Here is an 18,922-nt window from a genome sequence, read left to right as displayed (position 1 = left end):
TGCCCTAAGCTTAGACAGACTCTTCAGAAACACTATGGAATAGAAGACAATAATTTTGGAAACCACCAGGGGAATCTCTTACCATAAAATGGAGATTGCCATCTCACTGCACTAGTTACAAGAGCCAAAGCAAACAATCAGAAGACACACCGCTGAGCCCATGAAATTGGAGCCGCAAAGGGGGGGGGGGGATGCACAGGCTAAAAGATGGCTTTCAGAGTGAGCAAGAGGGTGCAGTGAGTAAACTAGAGGGATGGAAGTTAAGCACGGGAGAAGATGGATTTTTGCTGAGAAAATGGTATGAAGAACCATCTCTAATGTAGGCTCCGACCTTTTCCAAACCTACTTTGTCTGAGGTTCTTTAACTCTTGCACCTCCCTCCCAACCCATCTACCCTTGATAGGAGAGGAGAGAGGCTAATGGGAGCAGGGGAAGTAGACCTTTTTGGACTCAGTTCCTGGGAGCGATTTTCCTGGTGTAGTTGGCAGGATTTCGGCAGACCAGCAATTCAACGGAAGTTGCTGCAGGAACCTGGAGCCCTGAAGCATTCTCTGGAGCAGTTCTCCCTAAGGAGTGTCTTGAAGTAGAGCGATGAACAACCAAACAATAACAAGACACAAGAAGCCCCCCACCTCCTGTTGTGGGCTTTTATATATATATATATCCTGTCAGAGTCTGCAGTACCAATGTGTTTCAGCTGGCAAAGCCAAGCCCCCACGAGAGGTGGTTCATTTTCTAGTGGATAAGCATCACCTGTTCCCTCACAAGTCCGTGTCCCCCACCCGCCCCCCCATCCCACACCTGGGATCAAAACAAAAGCATGTTTACATCCACTACACTCTAAGGCCATTCAAACGCCTGGGACAGAACAAGAACCAAGATAAATAAATGAATGGCAAATAAAACTGTCTTTATGCCACACAAGGCTCTCTGTCTAAGCAGCATTCTTCAGAGGGGCCCAGGAGCAAGCCTTGCTTTTGGCCCATGTGATGTTTTAAAAGCTAATATTCCTCTGTCAGTTGGAGTCACTACCCCTTCTGAATAGTTAAGGTTACCTCATATCCGCCCCTAGGATCCCCCCACATCCATCCCATGTGCAATGAAAGCTCAAAACTTCCTCAAGATGGCTGTGGATTCCCAGTGGGTCCCCTGCCATAGTCACCTCCGATTTCTGATAAATCTATTCATTTACCTGTCGTTCTTGTCCACCACCCTGATCTGGATGCTCATCTATTCATGTCGGCTGCTCCCTCATTCTTCCTTTTCTCATTCTTCTCCTCTCCCTAACTCCAGACATTCAGCTATTGTGTGGATACTTTAGGGAGTCAGTTTACCCAAAAATAGCTTCCTGGCCCCAACAAGTTTGCCGTCAACTATCACCATGTTAACACTGCATCCAAATATGACAGAATGGTTAAATGATGAATAATTAATTAGGAAGAGTGGCAGGACACAACCCCAGCCAAGGAAAACGATCAGTCGAAAGAAAAAAAATGAAAACGTCCAAAGAAATATCAAAGGCCTGAAAGAAAAATAAGCTCCTGGAAGGTTAAGCAAGTCTCTGAGGTTAGGTGGGGGAAGTTTCTCTGGGAATGCCTTGGCCCTAAGTCTACAGCTGCCTCTTCCATCCCATAAGAACAAAGGCTAGAGAGGAAGCTGAGAATTCTCCAAAAAGGCAGGCTTTGGTATAATTTTGACAAGAAACAGAACTGCATTTGAAAAAAGAAATCTTTGAGTGAAAAGACTGGTTGGGGAATAACCAAATCCCCTGAGAGGGCAAGAGCCATGAAAGTTCAGGCTTTTGGGGTTTTGTTTAAAAGGTGCGGGGGGGGGGGGCAGTTGAAAGATCATGAAAATGAACAGGAGTAGGGGGAAGGGGAACAAAAGATCCAGTGCATTGATGTGAGCCCTCAAAGGAAAGCAGAAAGATAAAGGGGAAGGTTGGAACAGGATTTCTCGCAAAAGGCATGAGCTAAGGAGAAGGACTGGGGACAGGAGAGACAAAAGGTCACCTCTGCATGAAAGTGTACATCACCACACTGTGAGGTGTGGTGACCAATTGTAAGGTTTCTCACAAGGGCTTTCCAAAGAATCAGTAATTATAGCGACCTGTTTTGGGTGACCTGGGCACCCACCAATAAAGCCAGCATGATGCTGGACCTCAGGTACAAATCGGCTCTGAAGCTTTCACCCCCATCGGGTACAATGCGCCACTGCTGTAATCATCAGAAACTGATGAGAAAAGACCCAACATATCGTCCTAGTTCGCAAATTTTACAAGACTTTGAATAAGACACTTGAGATCTGAGTCATCATAACCTTGCTAAAGTCAAGAAACTAGCTATAGTAGCCAGCATCTTACCTGCATTATTTATTATAAGTAAAATTACTTCAGTCAGTACTGAGGGTCCAGGAGAATTTTTTTCCCTTTCTTTCTCAAGAAGAGTCCATTAGTAACACAAGTATAGAGTAACTAGGAAAAAAAATTACGTGTAGTAAGGCATCTGCCTGTAATCCCAGAACTCAGGAGGCGGTTAGGAGAAGGATCACATATTTTTCACTGCAGCCTGTGCTACGTAGCAAGACCTTCGCTCAAAAAAGCAAAACACAAAATAACAAGGAAAAGCACCATTTAAGAGAGTAAGTGTAAAGGAAAAGATTGTGTGGCTCCTATTCATGCACTAGCAGGGGTTAAAATTAATTTCTTAAAGCGTAGAAAATTGAGAAAAGAAGTGGCAAAGGGAAGTCCTGCTCCCCTTTAAACCGCAGAATAATGAAACATTTTTTTAGTGTCATAAAGAGAGCTTTCCAGAGGAATATAGCCAGAGGCTTTCAAAAAAAATAAAACAGATATTGCCGCAAATGCGTTTAAGGGAAAGCACGGAGGAGGAAAATGAAGGTGAAGACCCTGGGGCAGAAATAGCAAAATCAAAGAAGAGATGCAAACAGAACTGCGGAAGCGAGAGCAGAAAAAGGTCACTCGAGAACAAAACCATTCCCTTCAGCCAGCTGAGGCCCGGGAAGAGAGGCCCGCTGGGCGGGGACAATGGAGAGAACAAGAAGGCACCCAAAGACAGAGATAATGGGAGGTTGAACTGAACCCACCGAGTGCAAGGGAGCCCAGTGCCTAGCATGGCTATAAACTGACAGGAGACAAGCAGTCTGACGGCGCTGGGTCAAGTGGTCCAGCTGGCTTTCAAAGCAGGCAGGCACTCTCAGACACACAGATGTCATGCTTGGCCGTGCCACACAGACACCGGACATAAAGGCAAAGTGTCCTGGTCAGGGGACATATGGAATTGGTGGAATTTATTCTCATTTTCTGTGGCTGAAAATCTTGCCACTACTTTTTTTTCCCAAGATGGTCATGGTAACAGTATATATATATGGATCCAGGCCCAGTGGCTCTCACCTTTAATCCCAGCACTCGGGAGGCAGAGACAGACAGATCTCTGAATTTGCGGCCAGTCTGGTCTACAAAGGGAGTTTCAGGATAGCCAGGGCTACACAAAGAAACCCTGCCTCAGAATTAACTAACTGAAGCCAACAAATGACAAGATATGAAAACTGGTGCTCAGATCTCCATAGTGGTGTTATTCATAATACACTCAAAGTTGAAACATCACGTATGTCCATCAAGAGATGAGTGGGTAGATACGTTGCAGTCTCCTCTTGCAGGGGAATGTTAATTGTCAGTGAAAACAAATGAGAAATTGTGGGTACACATACTTAGTATACACAGGGCCCCGGGTATGATTCCACACCAACTGAACAAATCAAGAAAACCTGAGCCAGGCATGGTGGCACACGCTTTTAATCCCAGCACTTGGGAGGCAGAGGCTGTGAGTTCGAGGCCAACCTGGTCTACAAAGTGAGTCCAGGACAGCCAAGGCTACACAGAGAAACCCTGCCTCGAAAAACTAAACGCAGGAAAGAAGGAAAGAAAGAAAGAAAGAAAGAAAGAAAGAAAGAAAGAAAGTTGAAGTGCTGACATGTTCTGTACACAGATGATGTTGCCCAGAGGATGCCAGTGACAAAGAACCATCCATTGCATTCAAACCAGACCCACAGAAGTAGGCTACAACTCAGTGGCTGCTGAGGGCAGGGTGAAAGGTGTAGATACTATTTGTAAACCTAAGCAGTGAGGGATGTCTTTGGGGATGGTAAGAATAGTCTCAAATTGATAGGATGAGCAGACGTACAACTTTGTGAAAGCACTAAACTAAATTATATTCTTTTTTTAAAGTTACATTTCATTTCTTTGTTGGTTGGCTTATTTGCAGGCAGGGCACATGCTCCAGCGCACATGTGGGGTCAGAGGACAACTTTCAGGAGTCCCTCTTCCCCCTCCACTATTTGGGTCCTAGGAACGAAATTCAGGTTGTCAGCTTTAGCAATAGCCTCTTTCATCCACTCAGCCATCTCCCCAGCTCAAAGTTGTTTTGGTTTGGTTTCGGGGTGTGTGTGTGTGTGTGTGTGTGTGTGTGTGTGTGTGTGTGTGTGTGTGTGTGTGTGTGTGTGTGTGTGTGTGTGTGTGTGTGTGTGTGTGTGTGTGTGTGTGTGTGTGTGTGTGTGTGTGTGTGTGTGTGTGTGTGTGTGTGTGTGTGTGTGTGTGTGTGTGTGTGTGTGTGTTTTCAGACAGAGGGGCCTCAGTGAATTCCCAGCACCCACATGGTGCCTCCCCAGCATCTCTAACTCCTCTTCCTGGGATCTGACTCCCTCTTCTGGCCTCTACAGGTATTGCATGATGTAGTGCATTTACATACATGCCAGCAAAACATTCATTCTCATATAAAAGTAATTCTTAAAAAAAAAAAAAAAAAAAAAAACTGAAGAGGGGCTGCAGTGCAGCTGTGAGATCCTGAGATTAATTCCAATCAGGGTTTGCCTGTAATTTCAGCTACTTGGGAGACTAAGAGTTCAAGTGTAGCCTACATAGCAAGATTCTGCCTCAAAACAAAAAATTTTTTTCTTGTTTTCTTTCTTTTTTTTTTTTTGTTTGGTGGTGGTGGTGGTGGTTGAGACAGGGTCTCTCTGTGTAGCCTTGACTGTCCTGGACTTGCTTTGTAGACCAGGCTGGCCTCAAACTCACAGCGATCGCCTGCCTCTGCCTCCCAAGAGCTGTGATTAAAGGAGTGCGCCACCACCGCCCAGCCTAAAAAAAATTTTTTTTTCTTAAAAGCTAAGGATATGGTTTAATTTTAGAGTTATTGCCTCAAATACTTCAGGCGCAGGATTGAATCCCCAGTGCCTTAAAAAAATAAAGAGGTTGAACAAATAAACATCCTGATTTTCACCCAGGCATCGTATCTAGCACAAAATTCTAATCTCAACCCACAAAGAACTGACTAAGGAGGGCAAAACACATCCCTCCCCAGGGCGGCCAAGCTCAGGTGTGTTCTGACAACAACGGGAGAGCAGGGGGTATAGGAAGAAACAGGAGGATCAGAGGGGAAAGCCCCCCTCAAGCCAGGTCACAAGCCAGGCATTGGCAGGTACACACCACCCCTCCCCCTCCATCCACGGCTCCCCGGGGATTATAGAACAGTGTCCGCTAATGACAGAACCCCTTTTCCCCCCATTTACGCAGATGGGCATCTGGCACGAAAGCATCTCAGGAATGTTTCTGAAATAATGTTTTCAACGCTAGACAGCACAGCACTGTCTCAAGGAATCAAAGCAGCTGTGTGAGGCTCTGGGTCTTTGGCACAGCGCGGACGGGATAGGCACCCCCTTCCCCTCTTTACAGCTTCCAGCATTTCTTCTGTTCCTCAAGCTCAGCTACAGTTGGAGATAATAGAGTCCAGACCCTGACCACACGGACCACGGCCGTCGATGGAAGGAAACAAACGCGCTTGGAACAAGGCACCATTTCTAGTTTTGAATTACCTTTAAACGAAGGGTGGCTGAGGAATCGTTTCCCAGTTCCATTGCAGCTATGATGGGAACCTGTGGGACTTTTTCACTTAGAACTTCAGGGGAGCTGCTGACTTTTGGAGATGAATGGCTTGGCTTGTGGCAAAGGAAGAAATAGGAAATCGTCCTCTAGAAACTAACTAACGGGCCCATCTGAAGTATTTAATAAACTCCGTGGTGACACCTCATTGATCTGCCTGCCTGTGGCAGCAGATTCGCCGCCGCCGCCATTTTGTACAATATAGACGTTTTGGGGGGGTTTCTGTTTAGGAAACATTTGTTTCCACAGAGAGACTCTTACCCTGACTGTGTAACTGTAAACTCGTGACGTTGACAGCTGTGCAGTGGTTCCATCCTTAGGAACTACTGTGCTGGCTAAGACCGATTTGTCACCTGACAGCATCTAGAGGAGGTCTGTGAGGGACCATCGGTCTCTCATTGATGACGACCCCACCTGACTGAGGGCCGCACCATCCCACGGCCTGGGGACGGCATCAAAAAAGAGAAAGTGAACTGAATCTCCACATTTATCATTCGCTGATTCTTGGCCAGCTAGCTGCCTGAGATCCTGTCACAGCGACTCCCCAGCTGTGATGAACGGTCTCCCCTGAAATCCTATGCCGAGATGAAACCCCCTCCTCCTCCTCCTCAAAGTGCCTTCTTGTCAGATACTTTGTCACAACAACCATACAAAACACAATAAACTTTTAGACATAGGAGAACAAGACCTCAGATGGTCCAGAGCCAGGAGATGAGTCTGCTAAAGTGTACATGGCTCTTTTTTGTGCTTTTATTTTTATAGGGTTTTTTTTTGTTTTGTTTTGTTTTTTGTTTTTTTTTAGTTGAAACCATTTCTCTTGGGAGGGGTAGAGTTTGAGACAGGGTTTCTCTGTGTAGCCTTGGCTGTCCTGGACTCACTTTGTAGACCAGGCTGGCCTCGAACTCACAGAGATCCACCTGCCTCTGCCTCTCAAGTGCTGGGATTAAAGGTGTGTGCTGCCACGGTGCCACCACCACCTGGCTGAAACCATTTCTAAAATTATTGTTAAAGAGACTTTCTAGGCCAGAAACTAAGAATATACTGGTGCTTCTTAAACAGTAGTATAGCACATGAGGACTGCTACTGGCCACACCTTCTATTATCTTAGTTTTCAAACAACCAAAAATTTAAGTGGGTGTGGGGGGGTATGGGGGGGTGAGTGGGTGTGGGTAGGTGTGGGGGGGTAAGTGGGTGTGGGTGTGAGTAGGTGGGGGGGGTGAGTGGGTGTGGGTAGGTGTGGGGGGTGAGTGGGTGTCAGAGGACAACTTTTGAGAGTCGGTTCTTTACTTCAAATGTGAGTTTTAGGGCTCAAACTCTGGTTGTCAGACTTGGCAACAAGCACTTTTACCCGCTAAGCCACCTCACCAGCACTTATTTTTCCATTGTCACTTTAAATTGATAATATAGTATTCAAAATTCCAACTATTAGAAGTGACCATTGTCATTCGGTCATTCTCACATGCCACGAGCACCCATATTTACTCACTTCTGGTTTATTTTTCCAGCGATATCCGTACACGGGAGATTCTATGTCATCCCTCCTTCAGAAGCTGGAGTACACAGACCTGTGTGGGGCTTGGCCACACTGCACTGCATCTTCTACAGTTCAGCATCCTGTCATCACTGTGGGACGCTGTCCCTGCCTGTCACACATAGAGGTGGGCACATGCGCTGATCCTTTCGTTTACTCAGAAGCACTATCCAACCCTAGCTAAGTCTCAGCTGTGAATTTAGTTAAACTACACTTTGCATTTAACATTTCACAGACGATTAGAAAAGTCAGCTTCTAAGGCTGTCAAAGGTCACATTCAAAATGTCTGGACACTTTGAAGTATCCCAACTTGATGTCTTGAACATCAAGGAAGCATAAAACTTCAAATGCTTCTCACAAAGGCACATGGAAAAGTTAAATTGGCCACGGGGTTTCTTCTTTCTTTTTTTTTTTTTTTTTCCCCTTAAAATTCAAGACAATATTTGCTTCAGTTTCTGCTCATCCTTATCCTTGGCAACATCCCCTTACTGCCATAGGAGATGGTAGGGGTTTAAAAAAGGGCCAAAGGTCAGAGATATCGTGTAAGCTGAAGAACAGAAGTAGAGACTCTGGACCGGTCTTCCTCAGGCACCAATAAGCCAAGCAGCTATGTGTAGAATGACCAGCAGGGGGCACCAGCAAACCGGGGAGAGAATTACCCAACGAGGATCTTGGTGATTGCCAGAAACCAGTGTCAAGCTTTAAGAAGGGACGGAAATACAGCTTTTTAGATAAAATTGCCCTATTAAAGGCATTGGCAACTGGTTAAATATTGTTTCACATACTACCAAACCAAGTGAGAACTCTCAGTCCAAGGCTGAGGTAGCAGATGAGGGAAACAAGAGGAGGTACACACTTAGTTTTCTGAAACTACTCTATAACCCTCTTCCCTCAGTGTCTGGAGTGCTGGATTACAGGTACACGTCACCAGCTCTTCCTCCCCTTTTCCAGTCCCACATTTTTTAACTCACGGCAGCTCGTCTCAGGGGAAGATGTGATACAGTTCAGAAGGAGAAGGAAACTTGTTGATCGGATATGAGGCACAAAATAGGCCTTCAAAAAAAAAAAAAAAAAAGCACGCAGGGCAGTGGTGGTGCACGCCTTTAATCCCAGCACTTGGGAGGCAGAGGCAGGAGGATCGCCTCCTGGTCTACAAAGCGAGTCCAGGACAGGCAAGGCTACACAGAGAGACCCTGTCTCGAAAAACCAAAAAGAAAAAGAAAAAAGAAAAACCTAAAGGGGTGGGGAGACGGGCGCAGAGGGGGAGGTGGGGAGGGCGGGGGTGCAGCACACAGGGAAAGCACAAAGCAGAAGCAAGGTTTTGAAGCCCAGGCTTCCCACAGTAAGAGCCAGGTCCTTAAGAGGTAAAGGTGTAAAGTTGTGTTGAATTCTCAAAATGTCTAGTACAGCAGCCAGCTCAGTCAGAGCCTGCCAGAGAAGGGATGCTGCAAGGCACAGTGTAGTGCTCCCTGGAGGAAAAGCCTGAGCTGTGTGTGGACAGGGGAAAGATGAGAAAGGCTAGCCAATCACAGAGACCAGCAAACAGGCAGCTTCAGGACCGAAGCTCCTCCTTGGCCTTCCTAGTAGCTGCGTAAAGACACCAACAACTGTAATGGGTCAGTCTCTGTGGAGGACAGATCTGGGCCTACCTCTTCCCTCACTGGCCTCTCAGAGTCTGAGAGAGGCCTTAAGAGTTCCAGAATTCCCCACAGGCCTCAGAAGAAATGGAAAGGAGCTGAGAGAACAGGCCTGAAAACCCCAAGGGCCATCATGAGGGGAGGGGCAATGACAATGTGACCAAGGCTTAAAGCGTGTCACCAGAGGCCTCAGGGAAGCCCAAGGGGCTGAAGGGGTCTGGGAAAGGCTACAACCCTCCCCACCACAAACACACACACACACACACACACACACACACACACACACTGCACTGAACCAAACAGTAAGGGCAGGTACCTCAGACAATTTGGAAGCCACTGAATTTAAAGCACAGCTAAACTAGTGTTGGGCTTTGCCTGGCTGGAGGGAGAGCAGAGGGGGTTAAGAAGAGAGGGGAAAAGGGCGAGTGGCTCTGAAGATGCTCATAAAAGACCAGTTGCGGGGGCTGGTGATATCACGGTTACACATGCTTCTCTCTCGTAAACAAGGCTCTGGGTTCAGGCCCCAGCACCACATTCTCTGGGTGTGGTGGCACCTGCTGGTAATCCTAACAGTTGGGAGGTAAAGCAAGGAGGCATCAGAAGTTCAAAGCCATCCTTGGTTACATAGCAAGTTCAAGGCCAGCCTGGGATACGAGAGAACCAGTCTCAAATGAAAAGGGGGGGAGGGGCGGTTGGGAAGATCCCAGTTACCCAAAGAACAGTCCAGACTCCAAACCCATACTATATGGGTGCTCTCGGGTAGCAGAGCGCTGTCTCAGAGCTGGGGATGGTGGTATAGGGGCTATGGTCAGAGATACCTAGAGATGGGCTCTGTGCTGTGGCCTTGTGCTGTACAGATGGGTGGCCTCATGGAAAAAGAAGGACAGGAGATTGTTGCAAAGGTCACACAGAATGCAGTGGTCATGGGATGAGGTGAGCCTCAGTCTGTCAGAAAGCCAAGGGTTTGTGTGAAGCCACAGAAATGTTCAGTACCGGAAATGCACTACTTGGTACTCAGTTTACTGACAGTCTCATACCCAAGGCTGGATGACTTCCATCTAATGTAGACAGCAAGTCATGTTGCTGTGAGCTCTGAGTTTGTGCTTCTTAACGCAGCGAGGCTTTGTAAAATGTGCTAGGGAACACATTAGCCATTTCACATGACACTGCAACAAAAGTCAGGGACCCCACCTGTACCGTTTCCTGGTGAACACATTATAAATTAGACTTCCTGTCCAATAATTCATCTGACAAAAGGAGACTTAGCATGTAAGGAAGGTTTTGTTTTCAGAGAGCTGAAGGTAGACTTGAGCTTCTGGAGAGCCCACACTGGGCATTTTTACTTAACATCCCAGAGTAAGGTTCCCGAGAAAGCTTTTATTCAAAGCCAACATCTTTTTTTTAACTCTCCAGAGAAAAATGAAGTCAGGAATGATTTTTTTTTCCTTTAACTTGCTTTCATTTTCCCTTATGCCAAACTAAGTATTCCTGAGAGAAAACAGAGCTTTTCAGGGAGCCAGGCCCACTGGTCCACATACCTAATTGTGAATGATTACTGTTTTTCCTACTGTAGAGTCCGGGTGGGGGGAGTGTAGGACCGGGCTCTGAGAGAATTCGTGTTGGCTCCTATCTAATCTTCAGTTTTACAACCAGCTCAACTGGTTTTTCTCTTTAGCGATCTAAGTATGGGCTATGAAATTTTCCCTTCAAATAAACTGGAGGCCTGGCTTTATTCTGTTCTGAAGTTTGCAGCTAAATATTTATGTATGTTCTGAGGGAAGAAGAGAAGCTTACACTGCCTGCAGTTGAGTGCCTCAGGCAGTGTTGAAAATAGCTACCGGAGGTCGTCACCCGTGGATGCTGCCGTCTGCCTTGGCGAAGGAGGCGTTGTTTATCGATCCCATCCATTTGATTCTAATTTTTGACTTTACCAGTCAGGGCATTTGCACGATCTGAGGTGGCAGTGGATCATGTAGGAATCTGTAAGGTGGAGGACACTCCGGTTCCTGCAACAGAAGTAGCACCCAGTTTTCCATGCAGAGGCCATACTGTATGAGAAGGCTGTGGGTGGCCCAGAGCCCCTTCCTCTCCGCTCCTTTGGACACTTGTCCCGCATACACATGAGCTTGTATCACGACGTCCTATGCTATGCCTGCAGGTTGCTGAGAGGCGAAGAAGGAATTTTTCCAGGCCTACTTCACTGTCTCCATGGAAACTTCAAGACTGGTGTGCTGTGGCTTGGAGATTCCTCAGGTTAACTCCCTGAGGACTTCTAGGGCCTCCTGAGGAGGAAGACTTCTACTACACCTCAAACGAGGTGTGTGAATCTAGTCCTTTCCTAGTGCTGCTGTGGCACATTGCCACAAACATAGTGGCTTAACACACAGACAAACACACTCACACATAAACACGCTACATAAACACACCCACAGACTCTCAGACTTAAACTCACACACACATTCCCTCTCTCACACATGCACTCTCAGTCTCTCTCTCTCTCTCCCTCTCTCTCTCTCTCTCTCTCTCTCTCTCTCTCTCTCACACACACACACACACACACACACACACACACACACACACAGCCTGAGATCTACTCTCAGTTCTGGAGATCAGAAGACTCAAATTGGTCTCAGAAACTAAAAATCAAGATGTTGGCAGGTCAGTTTCCCTTTCTGAAGATTATGGAAAAGCTACCCGTATTCTTGTTTTCTCCAGTTTCCAGGAGCCATGTACATCGTCAACATATATCTCTCCAACATCTGCTTCTGACCTTGAGCGTCCTTTTCCTGTCTCCAGCTCTCTCCACTCCCTGGTATAAGGGCCTCGGTGCATGTTCTTGGCCCACCTGCACGCTCAGAGTTTAAGTTAGTCACATGACCACAACCTTGTTATGTGAGCTTACTCATTCAGAGACTAGAAACGGAGCGGATTGATTCAGTCAGACATACCAGGACCAAGCTGGCTCTTCTTGGCCTGGGGCCAGTCCTAGAGTTGAGTCACCACCAGCAGGTTTAAGCCAAGCCAGGTCTTCCAAAGGCCCCAGGCTTCAGTCAGCACAGAAGCTCCTTGGCTAGCTTCATTTGGTTCCCCCTCTCCCTCACCCCTGCTGCCTGGAAAACCAAGGAGCAGAAAGCGTGCATGGGTCAGCATAGGAATTTCAACCTCAGTGTCACGGACAGGACAGATAAGCACAACATGCGCTTTTACCTTGCTCTGCCATGATCCTTTCCAAGGCCTGGCCTCTGGGGGTGCAGCTCCATGGGGGTGGGGCAGTCCAAATGGCACACAGGACAATTCTGGGAACTCTAGGATACTTAGCATCCCAGGCCTTTGCCCTATAAAGGCTTGCCGCATCCTCCCCACCAACCATTGTGACCATCAAAATGCATTCCCACACGTTTCCTAACGACCCCTAGGGAGGTGGCATTGCCAGAAACCTCAGGCAGGACTATGCTTATCTGTGTACTTACAGGTCCTCGGGGAGAAATTGCCTCTTAGGTCACATGCAAACACTTGTTCAGATGTAACATGCTAGGTCCCAGGTAAAACCCTAACCTCGGAGGGTTAGGGCTGCTCCTGAGGAGGTTGGTGGTGGGGAAAGGGGACTGTCAACTTCTCCATGTCCTCAGTCCCTGCTTGATGGCCTGAGCTGATGAAGACCAGGGGTAGGGGGAGAGACTGGAGGCAAGAGGATCAGATCAAGGTCATACTCAGCTACTCAGTGAGTTCAAGGCCAGCCTGGGCTGTTTGTTTCAAAACAAAAACAAAAACAAAAACAAAAACCAAGATGTACTCTCCGCACTTCTTGCTGACAGGTTGATGTTATGGTTTTGACATGATTTGTCCATTCTGAAACTCCTATGGGAAATTCAGCTGTTACTCTGGGTGTTTCACACGGTGGCTTTGACATGACAGCTGCCGAGGAGAATTACAGCCTTCCTTAATGGACTGAGTGTATTTTTGAAGTTGTGATAAGTGCACCCACCCCTTGGGCTCTGTCTCCCATACAGGCTTCCACCTGCCCTTCAGGTTTCTGCCATGTTAGGAGCAAGCACCAGGCCCACACCTGATCCAGCTCCCAGTCATGGATTCCAGAGCCATAAGACATATTTACCACTATACTTTGTAAGTTACTAGGTCTCAGGTGTTTTGTTATAGCAGCAGGAAATGAACTAAGATGTTGAGTGCAACTCATATTTTTTTTCGTCTGAGCATCTGTTTTGGTTTTGTTGGGTGTTTGTTTGTTTTTGTTTTTTTAAGTGCTTCCCTGATGGGAATCTCTGTCACAACTCACAGGAAGGGTACACTGCCTGCATCCCTGCTTCCCAGGCACTCCACACATGTGTGCTACCTCCATACATAGAACATACCCCTTTCCACGGGGAAGAGGGCAAACATGGGCACTCCGTTTTTAAAAATTATGTTTCTTTTTTAACATACACATTTATATTTTTACACATGAACAAAATAAACTACACACAGCAGGAAGAACCACGAGACTATCAGGAATTATATAAATTACATTCATAGTGATTTGGCTATTTGTATTTGGCAAACTTGAAGTAGACATCTTTCCTATCTTGTTGGGTCTCACTATCTGAATGAAGATCAATATCTATCATATCTCATCTCTATTAACTTAAAACATCTATCTTGATCTAAAAACATCTTAAGCCCTAACCAACTAAGCTTAATTGAAAGACTAAACTACCTGGTCTTCAACCCCATCAGAGATTTGAGAAGGAATAAAACTTAAATACCTGAGTGAACCAGAAGTGCAGGTTAGCAGCTTCCAAAACGAAGAAATGACAAAGGCAGTTTACTGTCTGAACAGTCACCCAACCCTCTCTATGGCAGTGGAGCAGCATCTTCGGCCTTCTGGCCCAGTCTATCTGACAGCACTCCATGTTTGTTCTATAGGTGGTGCCCACAGCCTATGAATATCATTTCTATTACAGCTCAGCACCAAGCTGAGCCTTCCACTACAATATTCTCCTGTGGTCATGAATCCAGAGAGCATTTTCAAGGCAAATACCATAAGAATTGATGTTCAATGGCTCAGAATTGCTGTGTTCCTGGGTTTTCACAGCTTTTTGGTTTTGTTTTTTGTTTTTCAAGACAGAGTTTCTCTGTATAGCCCTGGCTGCCCTGGACTCACTTTGTAGAAGAGGCTGGCCTCGAAGTCACAGACTCCCCTGCCTCTGCCTCCCCAGTGCTGGGATTAAAGGCTCGTACCACCAACACCCGGCAAGCTTTCCCAACGTTGACAAGAACATTTAACCATTTTTATTTTTATTATCTGATATATTTTCAAGCTGAATGTTGGAGATAGTTCTCCAGAGTTCCTTTTGTGGCAGAGTGGTTAACAAAGGCTTTCTCAAGCTGGGCAGTGGTGGCGCACGCCTTTAATCCCCCACAGTCGGGAGGCAGAGGCAGGCAGGTCATTTTGAGTTCGAGGCCAGCCTGGTCTACAAAGTGAGTCTAGGACAACCAAGGCTATGCAGAAAAACCCTGTCTCAAAAAATCAAAACAAAACAAAAAACCAAACATACAAACAAACAAACAAACCAACAACAACAACAAAAAAAAAAAAACAAAGGCTTTCTCTTCCAAACTCTGGGGAGCTAGGCATGGCAGTACATGCCCATAGTCCCAGGACTCAGAAGGCTGAGGCAGGGGGATCACAGCTTCCATTCCAGCCAGAGCTATATAGAGAGACCCTGTCTCAAAAGTAAAATAAACCAATGGGTTCTTTGCTATTTAAAGTCTTAAAGCCCAGAAACCAGCTACATTGTATTCTTCTCCAAGTAGCTTTGCCACACATACTGTGAGTAGAGTTTACAGAACCTCTGCAGCACGGAAGAGTAGCTAACTCAAACATGATTAAAAATATAACGACCTGCTTTACAATAGCAGCCTCTGCAGCAGCACTGCACACTTAAAACACATCTGTACATGTCTTTTCTCCTTTGAGTCCTGTGCGGCAAGCCACTTTCCACTGGAAGTAAAGCTAAGAAAGAAAGAAAAGACTGACAGTAGGAGCTATTAGATGCTGAGTGAGATTCTGTATAAATACTTTCGTTGTCTTGCTTAAGACTGACAGTAAATAGAAAGGGCAGGCATTGTTATCACCCAAGTAGACCAGGGTTCAGAAAGGGACAGTGACCTGTCAAAAGTCACACAGCAGCTAAGTGTCTTTCAGAGGCGCCCTCTTTTTGCAGTACCACACATTTAGCTTTCTCCCCTGGACTAGAATTTGATCAAGTGCTCATAAAATGCTCTGCTATTCACTCTATGCCAGGGGAAAAAAAGATTTAGGAATGTTTTTGTCCGGGTCTTTTATTGAATGTTAATGCCAGAAGAAGGCCAGATGGCTAAAGGGGGTAGACTTTTACGGTTCCCACTGTTGGCATTTAAGGATGAGTGAAAAGGAATAAGGATTTGAAGAAAACAGCAGTGCAAGTCATTGCCTGGCTTTGTAAAACGAGTGCTTGGGGACCAATCAAGCCAAGACAAACACCAAGTCATTTCAAGTGAGACAAACACTGTCTCCTAGTACCCATGTCGCTCATTGGGAGCCCAGAGCACAAACCCCACAGAAGGCTGGTGGTGTCAGGTTGCATGCTCACACGTCCTGTAAACACTTCCAGAGCCTTCCCTTTGCCCTTTGCCAGTTGCACACTAAACTACTTCCTCAGCCCAAGGGCCCCTCTTGTAGCTCTCCTGCCGCCCAGGGCTTCCTAATCCATGAGTTCTCCCTTGAGTTTTAGGGAGTCTCAGCTCACTCTTTAGCTGCGAGTGCAGAGTTAAGCCCTGCCCCGACACACTCAGGCTCTCCTCAGTCCTTCGCATCCCAAACTTCAATCCCTCTAGTGCCAGGGTAGCCATTTGCAACACATTGCATTCTTCTTCACCCTTCTGCACATTCAAGCACCCCCGACCCCAAAATCAGGCTTTTCAAATCACTGAGTTGCAGCAAAGGACAGTATAGTGTGAGTTCAGGTGCTGTTTTTTGTTTGTTTGTTTGTTTGGTGTTTGTTGTTGTTGTTTGTTTGTTAAGATTTACTCATTTATTATTTATGCAGTATTCTCCCTGCATGTGAACCAGCAGAACAGAAGAGGGCATCAGATCACACTATAGATGGTTGTAAGCCACCATGTGGTTACTGGGAATTGAACTCAGCACCTTTGGAAGAACAGCCAGTGCATCTCTCCAGCCCTCAGGTGCTGTTTTACTGCGTACAGTAAAGTTCTTAAGAGGACAAAGAGAGTAACTAATTAGTAAGGATAATACGGTTGCCCATACCACAGAACAGAGTGAGGAAGACCGGCTAGCACTATCCCAGTAGTTCCTAACTGAGGGGAAGAGGTTATTTTTAAGAAGCAAATTATGAGCAGGATTTAAGAAAAGGACAGGAAGCTGAGCATAGTGGCACACGCCTTTAATCTCAGCAGCGGCAGGTGGCTGGCTCTCTGTGAGTTCTAGGCCAGCGTAGTCAACATACTGAGTTCCAGGGCAGCCAGAGCTACATAGTAAGACTGTACCTCACAACCGAACACCTTTCCAGAAGGAACCTGACCCACTGGACCATGCCTGAAGCTTTTCTTGACAGACATCCACGACCCTGGCACTTCCAACATCCTGCGGTTTCCACTGAAGTGCCACAGTTGCCACACACAAGCTGCTTTAGAGTAATTGTACGGCACCAGGGACCGCGTAGACCGCATGACCAGTGGTCCACGGCAGCAGGGAGCCGCTAAGGGGTCCACGGCAGCAGGGAGCCGCTAAGGGGTCCACGGCAGCGGGGAGCTGCTAAGGGGTTCACGGCAGCGGGGAGCCGCTAAGGGGTCCACGGCAGCGGGGAGCCGCTAAGGGGTCCACGGCAGCGGGGAGCTGCTAAGGGTCCTCTTTCCCCTTACTGATCTTCAGTCCAGTATGGACCAGATCTTTGATCCTGTCACAGAATGTGTAACTCAGAAATTATACCCCTTGATATTTACCCAAGAAAATGAAGCTGCACAGTGGTGGAGCTTGGGGACTGGGGAAGCAGAGGTGGGCAAGCCTCAGCTCAAGGATAGCCTGGTCTACAGAATAAGTTTCCAGGACAGCCAGGGCTACACAAAGAAACCATTGGCAGGATGAAATATAAATAGTAACCATCCCTACAACGGAACAACCACAACAACAAAAGGTAACTATTACGTTGAACAAAAGCAGTCAGATTTAAAGGGACATTGTATATATACAAAGGTAACAAGAGTCACATTAATTTGTCAAGGGATGCAGAATAACTTTCTGGGCTTGTAAAAATGAACTTTCATGTCTTGGTTGGTATTTCTAGGGCTAGGCACACATTTTTTTTTTTTTTATTAATTTATTCTTGTTACATCTCAATGGTTATCCCATCCCTTGTATCCTCCCATTCTTCCCTCCCTCCCATTTTCCCCTTATTCCCCTCCTAGGCACACTTCTTAAATTTCTAGAACTTATCACTTAAGACCCATGCAGGTCTGGGATTGTTCAGTGGTGGAACAATTGATTAGCATACTCAAGGCCCTGAGTTTAACCCCCAGCACCTCAGAAAAATAAGTTACAGCTAGTATTGTGTTTAATTGCACATCAACATTATATTTTTACCATCGTCATCATTTTCACAGTGAGTCATCACCAAGGCCATTGGCCTCAAGGAGAACTGGAACAGGTTTTGTGGCTGTTCAGGGCATAGCAGATGCTCTCTGACTCCAATATTTCATGGTGCCCATGAGAACTGAGCATCTGCTGTTCCTGGTCGAGTGACTGCACTCTCATGACTCAGCCTTCCTCCCACCTCGCCAAGTCTCTCTGCTCTTGTTTCTATCTTTACTCGGGGTTGCTAATTCAATTTTGCTTCCTTCTCTGATCCCTAGAGGGCATGAGGTTGAACGAGTTAGCTAACACTTCCAATGGCCTAGTCTTTGTGGGTACCAAGGGTCCTCCCTCCCAAATCCATCTAGGCCGAAAGCCGCTGGTCTACTTTCTTACGTGTAGAGATTTTTGTCTGTCTTGTCCATATAACCAGGATGGCAGGGTCTCGTGATACATTTCATGGCAACACAGGTAGAATCAGCAACCTGTGGGGCTGTGTGGGCAACAGAGCACTTGAAGGTCCTTGAGGCCATCACTGTAGTTATCTATGGCTCTACCACAGGACAGCAGCACCCTTGCCTGGTCCTTGGCCCTTTGTATATCTGTAGGCTGCCTTTGGGGCACACCTCTCTAGAGCAGTAAGGATTCCAATGCATATACTTTATACCTACAATACCTTCTCAAGACTTGGTTGTCTTACTGATAATGCTATAATATTACCAGAACCATAGTTAAATGTATACTTAATGTTGACAGTTAACTCCCCAAAGACCAAGAGAAAAATCTGCTGATGAAGCAGAGCTAGGGGAAGGCAAGGCCTCGACACAGTTCTCATTGTGCTCCGGCGTGTTCCCCTCCCCCCCGCCCACCTTGGTTTTTTGAGACAGGGTTTCTCTGTGTAGCCTTGGCTGTCCTGGACTCACTTTGTAGACCAGGCTAGCCTTGAACTCAGAGTAATCTGTGTTTCCCAGATGAGAGGCGGGCATCCTGGGAGCTAGGGACGCACAGTTCCAGTCCCCCATGGATGGCTCCTGGGTCCAAGGGACACATGGTCCCATCCTACCAAATAGATAAGACCAGAAGAGAAATTCCTCCCACCACCTAATAATCAAAATACCAAATGTACAGAACCAAAGGAAAAAAAAAAAATACTAAAAGCTGCAAGGGAAAAA

Source organism: Acomys russatus, chromosome 24, assembly GCF_903995435.1.
Source record: "Acomys russatus chromosome 24, mAcoRus1.1, whole genome shotgun sequence".
NCBI lineage: Eukaryota > Metazoa > Chordata > Mammalia > Rodentia > Muridae > Acomys > Acomys russatus.
The sequence above is the reverse complement of the archived record's forward strand: the minus strand, read 5'-3'. Positions refer to the sequence as shown.